Source organism: Bidens hawaiensis, unplaced genomic scaffold, assembly GCF_021521415.1.
Source record: "Bidens hawaiensis isolate Kalapana, Puna unplaced genomic scaffold, B.hawaiensis_p1.1 tig00001143_1, whole genome shotgun sequence".
NCBI lineage: Eukaryota > Viridiplantae > Streptophyta > Magnoliopsida > Asterales > Asteraceae > Bidens > Bidens hawaiensis.
In genome coordinates, this window is record NW_027491065.1 from 1,601,671 (window position 1) to 1,624,531 (window position 22,861).

At 35.3% G+C, this 22,861-nt stretch overlaps 1 pseudogene across 1 annotated transcript; it reads left to right on the forward strand.

The window, feature by feature from the left end:
• The first annotated feature begins 15,340 nt into the window (after positions 1 to 15,340).
• On the forward strand, positions 15,341 to 21,272 carry LOC143560374 (uncharacterized; annotated as a pseudogene). The gene is made up of 17 exons (XR_013140108.1): positions 15,341 to 15,663; positions 15,801 to 15,939; positions 16,018 to 16,169; positions 16,260 to 16,343; positions 16,423 to 16,485; positions 17,627 to 17,758; positions 17,838 to 18,044; positions 18,128 to 18,250; positions 18,330 to 18,379; positions 19,005 to 19,167; positions 19,722 to 19,859; positions 19,923 to 20,030; positions 20,108 to 20,206; positions 20,284 to 20,373; positions 20,449 to 20,530; positions 20,612 to 20,742; positions 20,821 to 21,272. The product of XR_013140108.1 is annotated as an uncharacterized LOC143560374 (transcript).
• The last annotated feature ends 1,589 nt before the right edge of the window (positions 21,273 to 22,861 follow it).

A 22,861-nucleotide genomic window follows, 5' to 3' on the forward strand; every position in this document is an offset into this window, starting at 1 on the left:
TCAAAGTTCTTAACTCCATATCACTACCGTTGAAGATTTACTATGACAATTCAGCTGCTGTGAGTTTCTCGAACAATAACAGTTCGAGCGGAGCTGGTTTGTACCTTGATACAAAGTATTTGTTCGTACGTGAACGAGTAGAGGAAAATAAACTTTGTATCAATCACATTAGCACAAATGACATGCTTGCGGATCCGATGACTAAAGGTCTACCGCCCAAAACTTTCCAAGAACTAGTAACAAGGATGGGTTTTAGTAATGATCTTTTGTAATAGCATATCAAGTGTGCATTATTTACTAATGTAATTTTCTCGAATGTTTATTTTGTCAATAATAAAGTATGTGCGCACTTAATGATCTATTGACAAAATTGTACAAATTAAATATTGTACAATAAGGGTTTATCATAAGTCATTTGTGTCTTACGTTTAACTATTTTATATTGAGACTTTAGTATGACTGTTGGGGGTTGTGAATTAATTAAAATTCAAATGACTGTAACTATCAACTTCAGTTTCAATGTAAAGCTTGATGAGTGTTTTAACTTGGCCAAAATTAATGAATACTCATCACAAATGATCAATCGACCAAGTCGGAGAATGTTAGAAAATAACCTACATTACATATGGTCTTCTAGATCATTCATTGAATTTAGCCAAATGATCATGAAAAGTCCCCATTAATTTGATTAAATTGGTAGTTACATGATGGATGTAATTACATAATATGAAAGGACTCTTACCCTTTGATGTCTTGTATGTGTATAAATAGAGATACAATAAAACACCATATGATATCTCAAATGCACACCATCTCCATCAAAACTAAGGCATCCAAAGGGTAAGAAAGATTAGTATAATGGATTCATCATCTTCAAAGATAACTATTCCTACAAGTAAGTATGATTAATAATTTATTTATCTAATGTTTATGATTGAGTTTACATGTTAATATTGCCCATGTTCTAACGATATAATCAGCATAACACATTGTGCTAGCTCATATATTTCCCTAGGCATCATCTTAAAAAATCCTTTATTATCAAAGGATACAGTTATAATACAGCTGTTTTGCTTGTAATATTAGAATGAGCAAGTCACCATTTTATAGCCCTACTTCAAACTTGATGTCTGCGATATAAAATCTTGTATACTTGAAGTGGATGGCAAAAGTAACGACCACCACCACAATATTTCATCTTTAAAACCTCATCAGGCATTGCATAATATTAAGACTCAAACTCATTCTATAAAGTCCCTTCCGCGCATATTCAACACTTATGTATCAATAACAAAAAATAACATGCGTTTGCAAATTGAACTTATTGTTGGGTTAATCTTGATGGGTATAGGTTTTAAACTGGGTCAAATGAAAGCGGGTCAGAGATGGATATGGGTCCGCATAAAATTGTTAATTATATTGAGTCAAAGTAGTGGGTCTAGAATCATGGGTAGTTTTATTGTTTTGTAGGGAATAATTTGTCCACTTTTTCATGTTTAGATGTTTTGTCAAATGGTTGAACGATCGTCCAACTCTTTGACTTATACCCCGTCTATGACTGGCTTTAGAAGGGTTGTCTAAAATGTTAGACCGTCTGTCTAACACTCTACACATAACTGATTTTTTTACGAAAAAAAGCATTTTAAACACAAAACCAACGTTTGTTTATTGATTCTCTACTTTTGAACTTGCTTAAAAACACTTTCACGGTTTCCATAACATCATTTTACCAAGGTTTGATCGATATAGCTTGGATCGTGGCTTATACAGAAAGAAACAAACTTTAAACGAGTCTTAAATGTACACATTCGTTATTTTTTTTTCAAACCCAAAACCTGACCCATAAAAAAAACATTATTATCCAGACTCTTGTTATTTAAAAAAAATCAATAATTTAATTATTCTCTTGATCATTGATTATTTAATTCGCTTTCCGCCACTCGGTCTAGTTTCAGTTATTTATTAGCATATTAAAACTATCGTGAACTTGCAAAAACAACCCTTGTATATGCTTTTATCTAACTTGTTTAACTTATCCAACTCTAGGGGCTAGAATGCATAATATTCAAAGTTATTTAATTTTTATTTTCTTTTTTTTCCCTCCCACCGACGGACTCAATGAAAACCTTCCTTGCTTAATTCTTAATTCATCAATTCAAGCCGAAAATCATGGATTAGGCTTCACGAAATCATAATTGATTGAAAACGCGTTTACAGACCGTTTAATCATGGAAATCAACAGCTAATCAATCCAAATATTCGTACACAAGAACAACGGCTTCCTTTGCCCTCAAAACCCTATAAATACACGTCTACAATACAATTGAACGAGCACACACCATCCTTGGATCATCACAGAGCTAAGCCCTCTATCAATTGCAACTTAGTTAGCCGATTTAATACAGTTCGAGTACCTGTGCAGACCGAACCTTTATGCCTCTCGTTCTCACTCGATTAGTCATCAAATCTGGTAATTGTTACATGTTTATGATGCGTTTTTAACCAAGTAATCAAAACCCTCTGTCAATTTCATTTGACAGAGGACAATCGTTTATCAATTGGGATTTAAAGCCGATTTAGGGTTCTAATGGAATTGGGGATCAATTGGGATATATGTACATATACTATTTGTTTCATCCTTTGAATAGGTCGAAGCACCAGCCCAGTTGGCTAGTGCATGGTGCGTTAGAACATGGAAACCGGCCAGGGCGCGGGTTTGATCCCCCCGACCCGGTTTTGGTTTCTTTTTTTTAAAACCTCTTTTAATCATTTTTGTTTTATTATCTAACTAGATAAACATTATATTCGACAAACCGAACCCCGATTTATTGTTCCTTTGTTCTTTTAAAACCCTCGCTTCTTTATGTATGTTGGTATTTATGTATGCACGTGTGCATGCATTTAATAAATAAGATAAAAAATAAAATATGTTTATCACTCGTTTACTAAACCGAACTAATAACCTAATAATGCTCGAAACAAATTTCATTAATATATAAATATTCATTTATTTAACCATAATTGGCATTTATTCTTATTTTTTTAAATCTAACCCAATGCAAAATAATAATAATAATAGTCTAAACCCTAAAGGACTCGAAATCTTTTTGAACCAGTTAGGAACCGTTAAAGTCGTTTGCATTATTTTAATTGTTATACTCTAGTTACGTATATTGTACAAAATTTAATGATATTTAAACTAATAATATTTTAATTAAAATTTTACTTAAACCCGATCGAATCCCAAAGCCGTCATATGTCTTGTAATTGTAATAATTCCGTTGTAACTAATTTATATTATCATTAACAACTAGGACTTTTGTTGGCATATCCCGAGGAACTTGATCGCTTTTATCTTAATTTTATCGCCATCTTGTTTTCATTAATCCACTCGTTAAGGTGAGTTTGCATACCTCCCTTTTTTTCCATCTTTTTATATTTTGGGGGTAACATGTATACCTTATTAACTTTACTCATGTTTTATTTCCCCATCTATTCAAAACACAATTCAATTTATGTTTATGTGTGATTATTGAATCCTTTATGATTATGCTCTGTGTGCTTAGGTGTTTATTTTATATTTTGTGGTTGGTATCTCATCCTCATCTATTCTCATCTAGTATGATCATACACTTACCCAAGTACATTGATTTTGTATCAATAGGAACGGGTCCACATCTATTTAGTTGTTTACATTTTCATAAGTGTTGTAATACTCACCATTTACATATGAATTGGGATTTACCTATATATATATACAACTAAAACTTATGTATTCTCACCAACATTCGTGTTGACAAACTCTATTTTTATACATGTTACAGGTTCAAGTATTTGATATATTCAAGATCGAAGATAGTTAGTTGACCTTAGGATATTTATTCAAATTACAAGTTATGATGTATTTACTTATTGAATTTGTGTACTTGTTTAATGTTAATGAAGTTAAATAATTATTGTCGCTTTAATTAGTATCTTTTGAGCTACTGTCCAATTAATACGTTACGCCACGACATGTTCCGCCTTTGGTCTGGGTGTGAAAGATTGGTATCAGAGCCGAAGGCTATAAGATAGGTGGTTAGATATAACGACCTAGTAGCATGCTTAGGGTCCCTATACGTGATATGCCTTTACGTATTTGCACCCTAATTTATATGATTGATTGCGGTAGCTTAAATATTATTTAATTGTTTGATATTATTCTTGTACACAAAAGCACACACAATTCCGAGGCTATGCCTCATTCTCAAAATTATTTTGAAAACCCTAGTTATTATTTTAAAATTGGGAAATTCCTTAAGAATTCCCTCCATTTTTACTCCCCTCTCCTTGAGGATGATTCGTGTAACGGATACGTAGTAATTATAAGGGGGACACACCTTTACACTGTCCCTTGACACCAAGGCTTGCGAGCCAAAGGAAGTGTAATGCGCGTAAATCTCGATCAGCCGCGAGACCTGGTTGCCATCCTGGAGGGTAAGGTGTGAGTATGAAACTTGTTTAGCCAAAGCGTATCACACCAAACATTCACGAATCTACTACCCTCATTGTATCAATCGTGGTCATGTGACGATCACATCCTTAAATAATAACTGAATTCACGGTGATACGTGGCTAAACTCGGTTCATCCTTCTGACATTTTAGTTGAAAGAATTGGTGGGAAAAGCCATGGTGATACATGGATATTTCAACGATGAAAATTATTTTTGGGTTTAAATTTTTTATTTTGTTATGAATGATTATTTTCATGTACATCTCAATCTACAGTTTAAATTTTACTATTTCAATTAATTATCAATTTTATCAATACTCCAAGTGAAGGCTAATAAAATTTCATTTTTGTACCCTCGTGAATTTTCACAAAAACTCGAAATTTTGCAATTTATCCCAAAAGCTAATAAATTTTTGAAAATTTCGTCCATGTAGCATGTCTTCCTCCCGCCTCATCAACCGTAACCGTTGCACCGACAACTCTGGCCGCAGTATGTCATCCCGCATTACGAAGGGAATCGTGGAAGCCATCCCAATACTCATCTCTCAACTCCAAACCATGAATGCCCCTACCAATGCTTCCGTAAGCCAAAACCCAACTGTTTGCTCAATCAAGCAATTTAAGAATGCTAACCCGACCAACTACTTTGGGACCGAGGGTGCTACAACCCTTCTTCAATGGTTCGAGCACATGGAAAGAGTGTTCCTCCACTGTGCATGCCCGGAAGACAAAAAGACCACTTATGCTTCAAGCCTTTTCAAATTGAGTGCCCTTACCTGGTGGAGTAGCAAAAAGAAAGCCCTTGGGGCTGAGGTTTCCATGGCCTTGCCATGGGACGACCTTAAGGAACTCATGCTCAAGGAATTTTGCCCGAAATATGAGCTCCAAAAGTTGGAAGAAGAGTTTTGGAATTTAAAACAAGAAGGTGGTGACAATGTGTCCTACAACGACCGATTCCACGAATTGAGCATTCTCATCCCGCACATGGTCACTCCCTTGGAGCGTGACATTGACAAGTACATCACGGGTTTGTCGATACAAATCCAAGATTCCGTACTAAGTCGAGACCCAAAGGAACTTCACGATGCCATTACCATAGCCGATACCCTCACCGAGAACTTGACGCGGAGGAATTCCAAAAAGCCCAATGATAAGCCCGCACCCGAGCCCACTAAAATGTCCAAGATCGAATCCTCTAAGCCCGAATCTTCCAAACACAGCAACAACTCACCCCATTGCCGCAACAACAAAAGAAAGTCAAATTCCCAAAATTATGTCTTGGCCCAATCTCAAGCCCAACAAGCTCAACCCACCAAGAAGCCCTACACATGACCCCACCCTTTATGTGATACGTGTAAATTCCACCATTCTCCTAACCTCAAGTGTCGTCAATGCACTCATTGCGGTCGTTTTGGTCACCTGTTTACCACATGTCGTGAACTCAACCAACCCATGATTCAACCATTTACCTCACCTCTTGCCCAACCCCAAGTAATACCTTATGCTCAATCGTTTACCCAAGTACCTTCAACTATTAGAGCTTATTACAATTGTGGAGATCATGGCCATTTCCGCAATGCATGCCCAAGACTCGCACACATGAACCAAATTCAATCTTACCCAACCCAAGCCACTCAATATCAAGCTTATCAAGGCCAAGTTTATCCAACCCATTTTACCCAAGCCCAATTCAACCAAGCCCAAGTAAATCAATCTCAACCAATCCAAGCCGAACCCATTCAAGCAATTCAAGCCCAACCTAATCCCAATACTCAAGCCAACCAAAGCCCACCCAACCAACCTCAAGTTAACCAAGCTATTCAAGGAACTCAAGGACATGCGTGTTACATCAACGGTTCCCAAGTTTAAGCCTCACATTTCAAGAATACATGCTACACAAGAGACGTTTATTTTATCGAATTCTTTTTGTTTTAAACCTAGTGTAATGACTTAATCTCAAGTATTGTTATGAATAATTAAATGAAGTTTTGTTGTGAATTTGAATCATGGTTACTTATTATTGACTTCAAATTCTCATGTATTCCCATTATATCGTTTATTGCACTATTTACGCAATTTATTATCACATTTCAAGTGGTCTATGACCGGTTATTTACCGGGACTATGTGCATGGTAATGTGCATGGTTATCTAATAGTGTTGTATTTGTGTTATGAACTACCTATGACCGATTTCCTACAAACGTTTCGTTTTAGAAATTGGGAATATGAACATGCGTTGTACATAGTTATCTAATAGGAGCCATATGTACAAATTATATTTCGATATTTTAATACATGACTACCCAAATTCCCCAAAACTCACCTCATTCTCATGGTACTATTTCTTCATCTGATTTTATAGTCTTGACTTCAAGCCTCATCTATATTATATTTTTAATCATGTGAGTCGTTTGTTGTATGAACATATCTATGTGAATACTTATTTATGGATTTTGCTGTCATCGCAAGTACTACTATGCATTGAAAGTGTAAATTACTTATCTAATTGCAAAAGTTCCCCCATCTAATTTATTTCATTTTGTTGTTATTATTTTTAACGGTTAACTTTAGCAATTTTGTTATATACATACACACACATACATACATATATATATACATATATATATTCAAAGCTTATTTACTAGTTATCCATGGCAAATCAAATTTCACGTATTTATGTAGTTTCATTGCTCTTGGTCAAATAATCCCATTCAAATATCGATTTAAAAAGTTTCCTTTTACTTTGTTTTCGAACCCACACAACGGGACGAACTATGTGCATCTTGCGACGATCTAAATAATTATGAGTGCACGCATAATTATCAAAATCCTCGCATGGGACTCATAGTGAATACGGTTGTGTGTCATAACTCAGAACCGAGGGTGATTTTGGGAAACGGTACAAACATCAATATAATAAGAACATGGTGGATACGTCGCTGGTACATCCAATATATAAGTGCCCTTATCATATTTTCCGTTTGTAGCGTTATCCGAGTCACTTGAAAATCTGTGTTATTAAAAAAAATTATCTTGACCCTTATATTCATCCATTACGTTATGTTTTTTTTTAATTTCGGGAAGAAATTTCCAAAAAGTTGTGAATACTGTAACATTCGTTATTTTTTTTTTCAAACCCAAAACCCAACCCATAAAAAAACATTATTATCCAGACTCTTGTTATTTTAAAAAATCAATAATTTAATTATTCTCTTGATCATTGATTATTTAATTCGCTTTCCGCCACTCGGTCTAGTTTCAGTTATTTATTAGGATACTAAAACTATCGCGAACTTGCAAAAACAACCCTTGTATATGCTTTAATCTAACTTGTTTAACTTATCCAACTCTAGGGGCTAGAATGCATAATATTCAAAGATATTTAATTTTTATTTTCTTTTTTTTTCCTCCCACCGATGGACTCAATGAAAACCTTCCTTGCTTAATTCTTAATTCATCAATTCACGCCAGAAATCATGGATTAGGCTTCACGAAATCATAATTGATTGAAAACGCGTTTACAGCACCGTTTAATCATGAAAATCAACAACTAATCAATCCGAATATTCGTACACAAGAACAGCAGCTTCCTTTGCCCTCAAAACCCTATAAATACACGTCTACAATACAATTGAACGAGCACACACCATCCTTAGATCATCACAGAGCTAAGCCCTCTATCAATTGCAACTTAGTTAGCCGATTTAATACAGTTCGAGTACCTGTGCAGACCGAACCTTTATGCCTCTCGTTCTCACTCGATTAGTCATCAAATCTGGTAATTGTTACATGTTTATGATGCGTTTTTAACCAAGTAATCAAAACCCTCTGTCAATTTCATTTGACAGAGGACAATCGTTTATCAATTGGGATTTAAAGCCGATTTAGGGTTCTAATGGAATTGGGGATCAATTGGGATATATGTACATATACTATTTGTTTCATGCTTTGAATAGGTCGAAGCACCAGCCCAGTTGGCTGGTGCATGGTGCGTTAGAATATGGAAACCGGCCAGGGCACGGGTTTGATCCCCCCTGACCTGGTTTTTGTTTCTTTTTTTTAAAACTTCTTTTAATCATTTTTGTTTTATTATCTAACTAGATAAACATTATATTCGATAAACCGAACCCCGTTTTATTGTTCTCTTGTTCTTTTAAAACCCTCGCTTCTTTATGTATGTTTGTATTTATGTATGCACGCATGCATGCATTTAATAAATAAGATTAAAAAACCAAAATATTTTTATCACTCGTTTACTAAACCGAACTAATAACCTAATAATGCTCGAAACAAATTTCATTAATATATAAATATTCATTTATTTAACCATAATTGACATTTATTCTTTTTTTTTTGAAATCTAAACCAACACAAAATAATAATAATAATAATAATAATAATAATAGTAATAATAATAGTAATAATAATAATAATAGTCTAAACCCTAAAGGACTCCAAATCTTTTTGAACTAGTTAGGAACCGTTAAAGTCATGTTGCATTATTTTAATTGTTATACTCTAGTTACGTATATTGTACAAAATTTATTGATATTTAAACTAATAATATTTTTAATTAAAAATTTACTTAAACCCGATCGAATCCCAAAGCCGTCATATGTCTTGTAATTGTAATAATTCTATTGTAACTAATTTATATATCGCTAACAACTAGGACTTTTGTTGGCATATCCCGAGGAACTTGATCGCTTTTATCTTAATTTTATCGCCATCTCGTTTTCGTTAATCCACTCGTTAAGGTGAGTTTACATACCCCCTTTTTTTCCATCTTTTTATATTTTGGGGGTAGCATGTATACCTTATCAACTTTACTCATGTTTTATTTCCTCATCTATTCAAAAAACAATTCAATTTATGTTTATGTGTGATTATTGAATGCTTTATGATTATGCTCTATGTGCTTAAGTGTTTATTTTATGTTTGGTGGTTGGTATCCCATCATCATCTATTCTCATCTAGTATGATCATACACTTACCCAAGTACATTGATTTTGTATCAATAGGAACGGGTCCACATCTATTTAGTTGTTACATTTTCATAAGTGTTGTAATACTCACCATTTACATATGAATTGTGATTTGCCTATATATATATATACAACTAAAACTTATGTATTCTCACCAACATTCGTGTTGACAAACTCTATTTTTATACATGTTACATGTTCAAGTATTTGATATATTCAAGATCAAAGATAGTTAGTTGACCTTAGGATATTTATTCAAATTACAAGTTATGATGTATTTACTTATTGAATTTGTGTACTTGTTTAATGTTAATGAAGTTAAATAATTATTGTCGCTTTAATTAGTGTCTTTTGAGCTACTGTCCAATCAATACGTTACGCTCCGGCATGTTCCGCCTTTGGTCGGGGTGTGACATTAAACATATTTACCTTATTTCCAAGCTATGTACGCCCTATTAACGACTTGGTATAACTTCTAACACCTCTGGAATACTGAATCAGAACCTCTGCTTGATCAGAACACCTTGGCTGTGGTTTAAGCTTACTTATGAACACCAAAACTTGACTATAACTTTTGTTTGATCTAGGAGAGCTCAAGAACCGATTTTGTGTGTGAAATGAACGTCCAAGCATGTACTTTTATAGGCCAACTCGTCCAAGATAAGCATAAATGATCGTTTGACACATTAGGGGCTTGTGTGCTAAAATTGCATGATGATTTGACACATTAGATAGATCGTTTATAAATAGTAGGAGGAATAGATGGCCCATTTAATCTTAACTTTTCGGCTAAGGATACCTTTAAATGAGGTGTCTCAAAAGTAAAGTGGATGAGACGGGTCGTCTAATATGTTATACTCATGAGGAAGTCTAGTCTTTAGACGGGTCGTTTAATCCTTCAAATGGTCTCCATCAGAACGTGGACTTTAACTTTGGCATAATTAAAATTAGACCATTCAACTTTTAAAATTGGTAAATTTGGCATGAATTTTCAGATTGTTTCAAGGTTGCTATAAAATAGATGGCTTTCACAGACAAATGAATCTACGCTATTCAGTTGGTGATACTTCGTTTGCAAATAAAGCACGGGTAGTGTGTTTTCCTAAGGAATGTTTCGAAATACACCAAGGGATGACCGACTGAATACCAAGGGATCACCAACAAGTAGTATTAGTGATGAGTTTTCGACAATTTATTTTTCAAGAACTTTAATTTTCTCTTATTGTTTTCAAATTGTATCTTTGCTATATTACAATTTAACATCATAAGCATTGTTTTCTCTTTACAATATTTATAACTGGAACACAATAATGTACTAAAATTAATTGGTTAATATTTTTGTATATTCACACGTACATGAAAAATCAATTACCTCATTCTCAAGAACTTCTCACAACTTTTTATTTCGCTTGCTCGACAGATGAACCTCTATACAGATTGAAATGATGTTAACCTGCTGATAAGGGTCATACTGCTTCACTAATATCTGAACTCTTATATCATCAGTGTCTTCCAATAACCTGTTAAGGCTACCCCACGGTTCTTGAGCGAACTAGTGAAACAAGCCTTTATAGATGTCATTAAACTGAGATATAACAAACATCCTTCGTCTTAGAATCATCTAATCCATCATGACTTACGCATATCTGCACAGCACGTTCACTATACGTACACAGTCATAAACTAGTTAACCTCATTATAACATGATATAGAAGAAATGAAAAATTACCATATGTTTAGGTCGAAACTTGCTAACATAGCATAGATATATTAATGGCTTCGTCTATTGGCATGCCCCATTTTTCTATTTAGACACCCTTGTTATGCCCATATTGATTAATATGAGGCATATTGGTCCGCCAAATAGACAAAAACCTGGTCGTTGTCAGTTTTGGTGTGGCGGCTTCGTCAATATTCACCATATTGGTCGATATGGACCATATTAACTATAGTGTAAAAATTTGTTGGCAACGTTGAAGCTGCTTATATGGTGACAAGTATATGCACCATATTGGTCGATATGGGCCATATGAACTACAGTGAAATTTTTGGCCATGGTGACAAGTATATGCACCATATGGTCGATATGAACCATATCAACTATAGTGTGATAACTTTTTGCCAATGTTAAGTTCCTTATATGGTGAGAAGTATTATATGGTACATATCATTCATATTGTAGTAAAAAACTATGAACTTTTTATAAAGTTATTTTATTTATTTATAAAAAGTAGATTTCATTTGAGTGATTACGTTTAATTTTTATACTAAAAAATAGAATTAATCGAAACTAAGTTCTCGAGTCATATATAGCTAAGCAAATATTCAAAACATTTTTAACATACATTAAAGATATGAACAACAGAAATTTGCATAAATAGACAATCAGTTTATACATACATAACAAAATTACAACTGATACTTGAAATTAAACATAACCACAACCTAAGCTATGGCTGTAGATCCTGAGCAGCCGGCGAATCCTGAGCGGCGGGCGGATCCTGAGTGGCTTGCAAATCCTGCTCGGCCGCCGGATACTGTCGTGGTAATGGTAATGGTCGCTCCTGCAATCCATGGGCCTGCCTCAAATCCTTCAACGTCTCAACCGTCCACCCCAGTAAGTCTTCAATGTGGTCGATCCGGCGACCATACTCCTGAGCGAGAGCCTGTACAGCCGGAGGCAAATCCAAATAGACGTGTTGAGGATATTGAGGCTGTTGCAGCTGCGGCTGAGGTGGCGATGGTAGATCATGATCAATCGGATCGTCAACATGAGTCCTGCCTTCACTCGGAAGCACCTCATGATAAACCGGGATGACCACCGGCAATGGCACAGAAACAAAATTCCTGTGGTCCCTAGAGCGAAATCGAAGGGCTCTATTAAACATGCTGGTACAACGCATGCTCATCACTGATTTCTTATCAAACCTCTTCGGCTTGATCGGTGGCGACAACTGTGTGTCACTATAACATCACAAAAATTTCGGACCAATTTTGAAAAGAATAAAGATAAGGGACTAAAAATATTCATGATAAATAATGGGTTAAATAAGATAAAGAATGAAAATAAGCTTATGTTAGGGAATGAAATAAGGAGACTCCATCCCACATCGGAGGAAGGAAGAAATATAAAGAACTTTATAAGGAGAGAACTTTCCATGATAATGTTCTTATGTGGCCAACCACTCTCCCTAGTCCTATCGGAGGGTGCGAAGCACCCGACGCGCACGCGCACAGGCTCAGGCTCGGGCTCGGGCGCAATGTGGTGCTTTGATGGTGCACTTCGCACGCTCGCCTCGCAGCGAGCCACTAAAGAGCCGCCTTTGTATTTTTAGATGATGAGACGAAATCAAGATATGGCAAGTTACCAAAAGATCAGGGACTAAAATGAACACATTTAAAGTTTTGCATCTTCGCGATACGCGAAGAATCTAAGTTGCATCTTCGCGATACACGAAGTTGCGGGACACGTCACAGGACCATGCCTAATGCCAAAGCTAAAGAGCGAAACCCATAATGACCATCTGGCTTAACATCCTTTATACGGATATGTATGGGTGAAACAATTTTGGAATTTGATCCTTATAACGCCTGATGACAGCTATTGATGTATTCCCCTGGATCAAGGGAAACTCGGGGTTATCATGTGGCTCTCCTTTTCTGGAAGTTGTTGAGCGACTGCGTCTCATTACGGGCTTTATGACGGAACTCGGTGTTTGAGAGTCCTGTAATGGTATATACGAGCTGTGCCGAGGGGGGTCGTGCTTTCTTTGTTCAGACGGTAGAACCGACGTTTCATATGAGTTGTTTCGCGCAGCATCATCTCTCCTTTGTTGTTGCATCTTCAATGATGGACGACCGCGAGTATATTGTTGAACCACAGGTGCTTTTTTGTCGGTATTGCTTGGGTTAAACATCTTTAAGACCTTCTCAAACATATTGTTTTTCACTTGCGTAGGTTGTGGCATAATCTGTTGTTTCAACTTTTCAAATTCTTGGTCCACGTCAAATTCTTCATCCTTAATCTTGGGCGTGTAAATGAGCAGCTGTCCTGGCCAGTTTCGAACGAAACTATCGAGTAAGGGCCTTTCTCGTCATCCACTAATTCCTTCTTGATTTGTTCATCTGCATATGCCCGGTCCGAATAGTTTTTCTGTATGTACGAAGGTTCACTACCGTAGGCGTAATCCCCGTACTTTTCCTATCCGTATGAAAGTTCACAACCATATTCGTCTCTTGAGCAGTCGTGTTGTGCGTACGAAGGTTCACCCCCGTATCCGTAGCTCGCGTAACCCTGTTGTTCGTACGAAGATTCACCGTGATGGAGAGGCTCCTGAAACATGTTTACGGTTAAAAGGTGAACATAAATTTAAGATAATTGTAAATTTAGAAATAAATGTTTTGCCTGGTTTAGGTCGGGCAACACGGGTCTCTTGTCTTGTGAATGAAAACCAATGGCGACCTCCTCGTTTAGGGCTAGATGCAGCGGTTTCTCGTAAGAATTAGGAATGTCTGGCCGATCGTAAGACTCTGGAACAGCCGACTCATTAAAATTTTTGCCGGAAAAATAGTTGGCGTTCCACCACGACATTGTGACAATTTTGACAATGAGTGTTATTGCATGTAAAAAAAAGGTTTTGAAATGAGAATGAATGTTTCTCGCAGGTGATGGATGGTGTTATATAAAAACCAAATATGCTCCATAGTTGCCAATATGGAACATATTGATAGAAAACACAGACTTACTTGTTTTATGCATGTGACTATGAGTAGGTAATAGGGAATACACACTTGTATTATGCATGTGACAATGAGTAGGTAACAGGGAATACACTTTTGTCTTCAAATAGGAAATGGGGAAAGCCTGATATGCTACATATTGGCCAATATGGAGCATTTTGTGGGAGATTTGACTTACGGTATGCATGTGATTATGAGTAAGTAGGAGGTAATATGCTTTTGTCTCCAAATCGGAAACATGGAAAGCCTGATATGCTCTATATTGATTAATGTGGAGCATATTGTTGGAGATTTGACTTGTAGAACCCATCTATTTTACATATAATTAATAGATAAGGGGGTGTGCCAATATACCCTATGTTAATATTTACCAAGTCCAAAATAATAAACATAAAAATAAACACTCGGTCGTCGTCCTTGATCATAATAATAATAATAATAATAATATTGATTGCCATCTCAACTTTTGCGATCTCTCATCACGTCACTTTAGGGTTTATGAGTCAACAAATCTTCCGATTCTCCACAAATCCTTCCAATTCCAGTGTCCAAATGAAGCCGTCGCCGTGAATTTTGCCCAATTCTTACTCCAGGTTTCAACTAACTTCTTCCTTATTCTATTTTCACCCAATTTGTAATGTTTTGGTTATATAGTGTATGAAATTAGGGCAGAATGTGGTTTTCATCCTATTGATTGTTGACGATTTTAGGATATTAGATTCTAGGGCTAGTTTAGGGTTAGGAAGTGAAATTACTTTACAAACACAAACAAAATTTGTATCGATGATTTTGCAGCAGTTGTATGGATATTGACTGACGCCATATCAGTGTTTTAAGTCTTAATTGCCAATTGTTAGTGTTAATGTTAGTGTTTATAGTCTTCCTACTTGCTACAACTGTTAGTGTTCTGTAAGTTGCATATATTTATATATATAAATTCTGCATGATATTAAAATTACCGATATGATAACCTATATCTTAAGTATCGGCTCCTTGACTGATATCCAATGTTTTACCGCATAGTTTGCTGAGTTATTGCTACTGTTAAAGTTGTTGAAATGGACTGTGATTTGACAAGACTGTATATGATTTGAGCTTGAAAAATTGAACCATATATGATTGAACTTCTTGGTTAGTTAGTTGTTGAATTAATTGTTTTGTTTTGGTTTAATTGATGTATCTGTGTTCAAGCTTCTCATACGTTTTACTTCTTTGGTTTACTTAAGGGAATAGTGTGTCTTAAGTGATCACGAATATGGATTTAAATGCATCGCCTGAACCTGAAGAAGACGAGGAAATTTTTGAACCAAGTTTCAGTGGGGACACTCAGGACAGTGCGCCAAAAGAACCACATGCACCTGAAGAAACACATAGCCATCAGAATTATCATCATCCTAATCATCATGTAGACCATGTTGAGTCAGCAGTGGATATTATGCGCCGGGTACTTCACTCTCTTACTTACTCATTTTTTGTTTACTCCAATAACAATCATAGTATTATTATAGTAATGTTTGATGTAATTGGTCATAACTCACAAATGAAAGTTTACATATATATCTAATCATATTCTTGAATCAGGAGCGTGAAGAAAGAAAACTAAGGTTGAAACGAGAACGCCCAGATGATAAGCCGACACATCAGGCTTACCAGTCTATGAATGATCATCTTTTTCATACGAAGAACCAGAGAACTTATGATAAGAGTAGGCTTCCTCCAGGTAAGTATCATGTCTTTGCTTGATTGACACATCAGCTAATTCTTAAATTACCTTTTAAATAACTTTGTTATAATGTAGGATGGCTGGATTGCCCTGCATATGGTCAGGAAATAGGCTGTATTGTTCCTTCAAAGGTTCCTCTTGGTGAGTCGTTTAATGACTGTATTGTCCCTGGCAAAAGATACTCGTTTAGACAAGTCATTCATCAACAAAGAGTTATGGGGCGGAAGGTCAGTAGGCACAACTCTAAGATAAAATATAAAACATACCAAATTTATGAAGGTATTCTTTTTATTATATCTGATTTGTTATTTTTTCAGCTGGGCATAGTGATTGATCTTACAAATACAACTCGTTACTATTCTGTAAATGATTGGAGGAAAGAAGGCATCAAGTATGTTAAGGTTAGTTTTCAAATACTTTGTTTTGTACTTATTTTATCATATACGAGTATTGTTTTATTCTTGGTTTTATTTGATTCAGATAAACTGCAAGGGGCGTGGCTCAGTTCCCGAGAACGAGGCGGTTAATCAGTTTGTGTATGAGGTGAGTTATTTATTCTTGTTTTCTGCTCGAATTTCTCATTTTTTTACGTTTGTTCATGTTCGTTTGTTTATATCAGGATCATGTGAGAACTTTTTAAGAATTGAGAACCATGAGAACCATTTTGGACCACAAAAAAACCCAAAAATAAAAAAAATCATAAAACAAAAAAAAACACAAAAATAAAAAAAAGGAAAAAAACCAAATTCTTATTTATCATCCCGATTTCTAAAAAAAAAAAATTTCTCGGTTTAGCTGAATTATACATATATGTATAATATGTACATATGTGTACACATGTGTTTTTTTTATACACATATGTATAATTTAAGGTAAATGATAATGTACATATGTGTACATTACGCAAACTAGAGATTAAATGAAAGTATACATATGTGTATAGGTATAGTATGAATTAAAAAAAAACGAAAATTTTTTTTTCTTGGTTTAGCTAAATTATACATATATGTATAATATATACATATATGTACACATATGCATAATTTAAGGTAAATGATAATGTACATATGTGTACATTACGTAAACTAGAGATTAAATGAAAGTATACATATGTGTATAGGTATAATACGAATAAAAAAAATTCGGTTTTTTATTAATGAAACTGGAATGAAATATAAATATAAGAATTTTGGTTTTTTTACTTTTTTAAAACTTTCTTTTTTTTTTTTTTTATAATTTTTAAATATTTTTTTAGAGATTTTTTTAGTGGCCCAAAATGGTTCTCAAAGTTCTCAATTTTCCAAGGATTCTCTTAGGATCCTTACCCTATATATACATACATACATATATATATATAATTTTAGTTTGTTATGTCAAGTGTTTTCAGATAATTATGTCAAGTACTTAACTTTATAATTATGTTGGGTGATTATGTCTAATGCTTGAGTTTAAGAATGGTCGATTTAACATTTTCAAATTGATGTATGTTTGTGCTCGTTTATCAACTTAATGAACCAACACGTACAAAATCATTTCGCTAATGAAGGGCCACGAACAAGAATTTCTGTTCGGTTATGTGTTTGTGAACCAGTCGTTTGTTCAATAAATTCTTAACGAACGAACATGAACAATGTCTCATTTGGTTCATTTGCCACCTTATAATAATAACTGCATTACTCATCAGGTTTCTCAGTTTTTGGAACGACAAAAGAACACAAAGAAGTACATTCTTGTTCACTGCACACACGGGCATAACCGTACAGGGTATATGATTATTCATTTTCTCTTGCGAACATCACCAATGTCTGTAACTCAGGTCAGTAAACTGAGTCAACCAGTTTTGTGTCGTTTAGTAAATTCGCGTTATGTTATGGACGCTTATGCTTGTGTTACAGGCAATAAGAATATTTTCTGAAGCACGTCCACCTGGAATATACAAACCCGATTATATCGACGCCTTATACACCTTCTATCATGAACGAAAGCCTGATATGATCACCTGTCCTTCAACTCCCGAGTGGAAACGGTCTTCTGAGTTTGACCTGAATGGTGAGGCGTTACCAGATGAAGATGATGATGGCGTACCCTTGGATCCTGTCGATGTGCATATTCTGTTATTCTACTTGTTTACATGTTTTGACCATTTACCACAAAGTTAGTTTTAAGCAATTTTTATTTGTATTAGGAGAATCATCATGAGACAGAAGGGGTCATGACAAATGATGATGTTTTGGGTGATGGTATTCCTCAAGATCAGCAAGATAGATTCAGACAGTTTTGTTATCAAGCATTAAAACTAAGTGCAGGGGTAAGTTGAATTACTTCATTTATGACGTCATCTCATTTATAATTTATTATTATTGTTTATTTATTTTTTGCTTTTTTAGGTTAGAGGGAACCATCAGTTTCCAGGTTCACATCCAGTTTCACTCGACAGGTGTGATGTGTAACGGTGTTCTTCATGCTCATAAGAGTTAATTACACGCATGGTCCCTGTGGTTTGCATATATTTTGGTTGTGGTTCGTAATTTTGAAAAATTACACCTTTAGTTCAATAGTTTCAATAAACATAACACTATTAGTCCCTAAATTGGATGGACGTTAACTTTGATTGCTAAAATGGAAAGGTTTTCACAAGTGTTGCCGGAAATTGTTGGTTGCCAGCCGAAAACGGTGATGCCATGTAAGTAGATGAAGTTGGTAAGAAGTCTAGTGGGTGTACTGCATGTGGGCCTCAACTATTTTTTTTTGGTTATATATTCATCTATTGTTTAGGAAGAGATGGGAAACAAAGAGATTTTAATTTATTATATTTTTTTATGAAGGGGTATGTGAGAAATTTCACACTCATTTAACAGCCAAAGTTAACCTCCATCCATCTTAGGGGCTATCTTTGTTACAAGCCTGCAAACTATTGGACTAAAGGTGTAATTTTCAAATTTGGCGACCAAAACCAAAAACCACACAACACAGGGACCACCTGTATAATTAACTCTGCTCATAATGAGTAATATCAGTTGGTATGTTTATTGATTATAATTTAATGATTTAATACTGTCCAGGGAGAATTTGCAACTTCTAAGGCAGCGTTATTATTATGCAACATGGAAAGCTGATGGAACAAGATATATGATGTTAATTACTATGGACGGAGGTTATCTAATCGACAGAAATTTTGTGTTCCGAAGGGTCCAGATGAGATTTCCATGGAGATTCAGTAATGAAGTATGTCTTTTTTACTTGGACTTGTAATCGAACCAAATGAACACGAATATTAAGTTCAATAACGATTGAACAAGCGCAATTAAGCCAACATGATTTTCTTGTTTACGTTCGTTCATTAAGAAAATGAACGTATTCGTGTTTGTTTATAATAGCATAAATGAACAGTTCACAAACATAATAACTAAGCGCACGCTAGTTAAAATTAAACGTGAACATCAATTTGTTGGGCTGAAAAAAAAATTATAAAACTAGAGTAGATTGGAAATTTGGAATGGGTGATATTTAATTTCATAAAACCAGACTATAATGTGCCCAAAAACTTTTAGCGAGTATATAAACAAACATTAAAGAACGAATATAAACGAATGTAAATGAATAAACTTAAACGAATTTTAACCAGTGAGCATAAACACAACTTTATTCGTGTTTGTTTGCAATTCGGTTATAAAATAAACAGGCATAGACTTCTTGTCACAATTCACTCAACATTCGGTTTGTTTGCATGCCTGTTGTAAAACATCCATTGTGACCAAAAAATGAAACTTTTTTGCAAGGGTTTAGCTGAGAAGGTTCACCACTTCACACTGCTTGATGGTGAGATGATAATCGATACCATGCCCGACACTGGGAAACAAGAAAGACGTTATCTGATTTATGATATGATGGCAATAAATCAAATCTCTATTGTTGAGGTAGGGTTATAGATAAATAACTCTGTTTTAATTCACACGTCTGATGCTTGAAACTTGATGCAGAGACCTTTTTATGAACGATGGAAAATGCTGGAGCGGGAAGTGGTTGAACCTCGAAACCGTGATAAATTCACAGGTTCCTTATGTAGCTATGACTCGGAACCATTCAGGGTATTATTTATTTACATGAATTAAGTCAACTAAAATGGTCAAACTCATTACTTATCTTGTGAAGTTTAAATTGATAGGTAAGAAGGAAGGCCTTTTAGTTGCTTCCTACTGTCATTAAGCTTTTGAAGGAATTCATTCCAAAGCTTTCACATGATGCAGATGGTCTTGTTTTCCAGGTACTAAATCTGCACACGCACGCATGCACGCAAGCATACACACACATATACTAACGGCAATTGTTTGATGTGGTTAGGGTTGGGATGATCCTTATGTTCCTCGTACACATGAAGGACTTTTGAAGTGGAAATATGCATCAATGAACTCTGTGGATTTCCTTTTCGAGGTTTGGTTATCAACTTACAGGTGTCATGTTCTTATATGCTGTTGATTTATATTATTTCCATGCTTGTATTCACAGATGGCTGAAGATCGCCAACTTTTATTTCTATATGAACGAGGGAAGAAGAAGCTGATGGAGGGGAACAGAATTGCATTTGGTGGTCAGTAAATAACTAATCAAATATGTTAACTTTGAGCCATTGACTTATAAACGGGTCAAACTAATATTTGTGAAGTTGCAGATGATGTTGACCCTGGTTCATACTCTGGGAAGATTGTGGAATGTGCTTGGAATCCAGAGGAAGACATGTGGGTCTGCATGTGAGTCAGGACAGATAAAGCTACCCCAAATGAGTTCAACACATATAGAAAGGTGTGTCGTTAGTAATTTGGATTTAGTAAAGTGAAAAAGGCATTCTTACCCTTGTAATTTGGATTGAAACAAATGCAGGTGATGAAGAGCATAAAGGATAACATAACAGAGGAAGTGTTGTTGGATGAGATTAATGAGATAGTTCGGCTGCCAATGTATGCGGACCGAATTAAACGTGACAGCAAAGGCCACCAGCACTCGAGTCAAGACACAAATGAGTTTGATTTAGCGTAGGATAACTGAGAAGGGTGTGTAAGTAGGAGAGGGAGAAAGAGGGTATTATTGTAAATTGCGGGGTGTGGTGAGTCAGCAATTATGATCCAGTTGGTGAAGCTATGGATACGAGTCATTTTGATTTTAAGAAGTTGTTTTTCAGGTAGCCAGGATTAGTAAATGTATATTTTTAGTTCCCCTGATTGATACTTTCTTGGCTTTTGTGTGGTGGTATTTGACCGTCATCAATGAACCTTGAGGGGTTTATGAACCTCTTTTAACTGTTTGAACCCATGAACAAACTGCTTACTTGGATTTGGCTCATTTGATCTGGTCCACCATGTTTTCTTAATGCTATTACTATATATGGAAGTGAAGCTTCAATCAGAAAACATTACTGTTATTTAAACTTAAAATTTGTCTTTTAATTTGCATGTTCGTCCCGTGTAGAGTAGAGTTTTCGTCCCGTGTAGAGTAGAGTTTCTTTTTGACATCGAATACAATTGACGCCATTGGTGTCCTTCGATGAAAGAGCACATATATCACGAGGGTGATTTGAGATTTTATACAATATCCTGGTTAAATCATTCATGAGTGATCTTAAGGTATTCCTGAAATATTAATTACCCCATGTGCTTGAATGTAACTTGAATCTTCACCAATGGATTACCTCGCTTTCTGTTTGAGGATTTCCAGTCGAGTCACTGATCATGTGCTTCAACATGGGAATATCTACATGGTTATAGTTGATACTTTTGTGAAACTCTCCGTTTAATACACTTAATGGAGGCATTATACACCATTAGTATCACATTCATTATATAGTCGGTTTTATACACCATTAGTATCGCATTGTCAGTTTCAATCTCTGTCTACTATATATATGTTTCTTGTAATGGTTATATACACACATGAATAAAATATCTTTCACTCTATTCTCTCTAGTTTTTAACATGTCATCAACAACTTTGCTCTACCAAATCACAAATAAAAACTATCTCAATCAAGTCAGTAGTAAGGGTGGATGGAGGAATATTAAGCTTCTTTGCTTCCGGTGCAAAACATTATCGCCGTCATATCTTTGTTGTCGTCGGCTAAACACTGATTTTGCGGTTTTCGGTGTTCCTGCAATCTTAACAACTTGCTGTCTGCTACAAGGGGGGGCATCAAGTCACCAACCACTAGGAACTGTCGTAGTTTCTGATGCAATATACCCAGACTTAGGGGAGGAAAGAATAAGGAAATTCTGGTACATGATAAAATATCATGCAACGCATCATCAATACACATATATGATTTGCCAAAATGGCAAGATGCCTTAAAAGCTTAAACAATTCGCTCGACAAGCAAACGTTTTCGGACCTGAAGTTCGAACTCCCATAGACGTCAAACCAATTGGTTATAAATGGGTGTCATAATAAAAAGAAACGAAAAGAATACGCGAATAAGGCACAACTATTAACACAATGGATTTTCTCAAATCATACTAGTTAAATATGAGGAAACTTTTATTCGATCCCTATAGTGAATACGAACTTATAAATCAAACCTGATAACTAACCCGAATTACTACGGTTCGGGTTCGGGCTCGCTTTTCTCGGGTTAGGGTTTTTCCAATCGAGTTAGTTCGGGTTTTTTGGGTAAAAGTTATAAATTCAAACTTATAAACACAAACGTATTCATTTGCATTTTATTCCCGCTTCTCCTGACTGAAACCCTAATTTGGCAGTTTCTTGAATCGAAGATGAAGCCAAATCGCAAGCTCAAGAAACCGCAAATTACTTCTTCTTTCAAGGTAATTCATCACGCAATTTGTTGTATAATTAGAATTCCTAACTGTAATTTGTTCGAAATGTTGAGATCTGCAGTTAGATTTGGAAGAGATTATTGGATTAACAGTGACGAA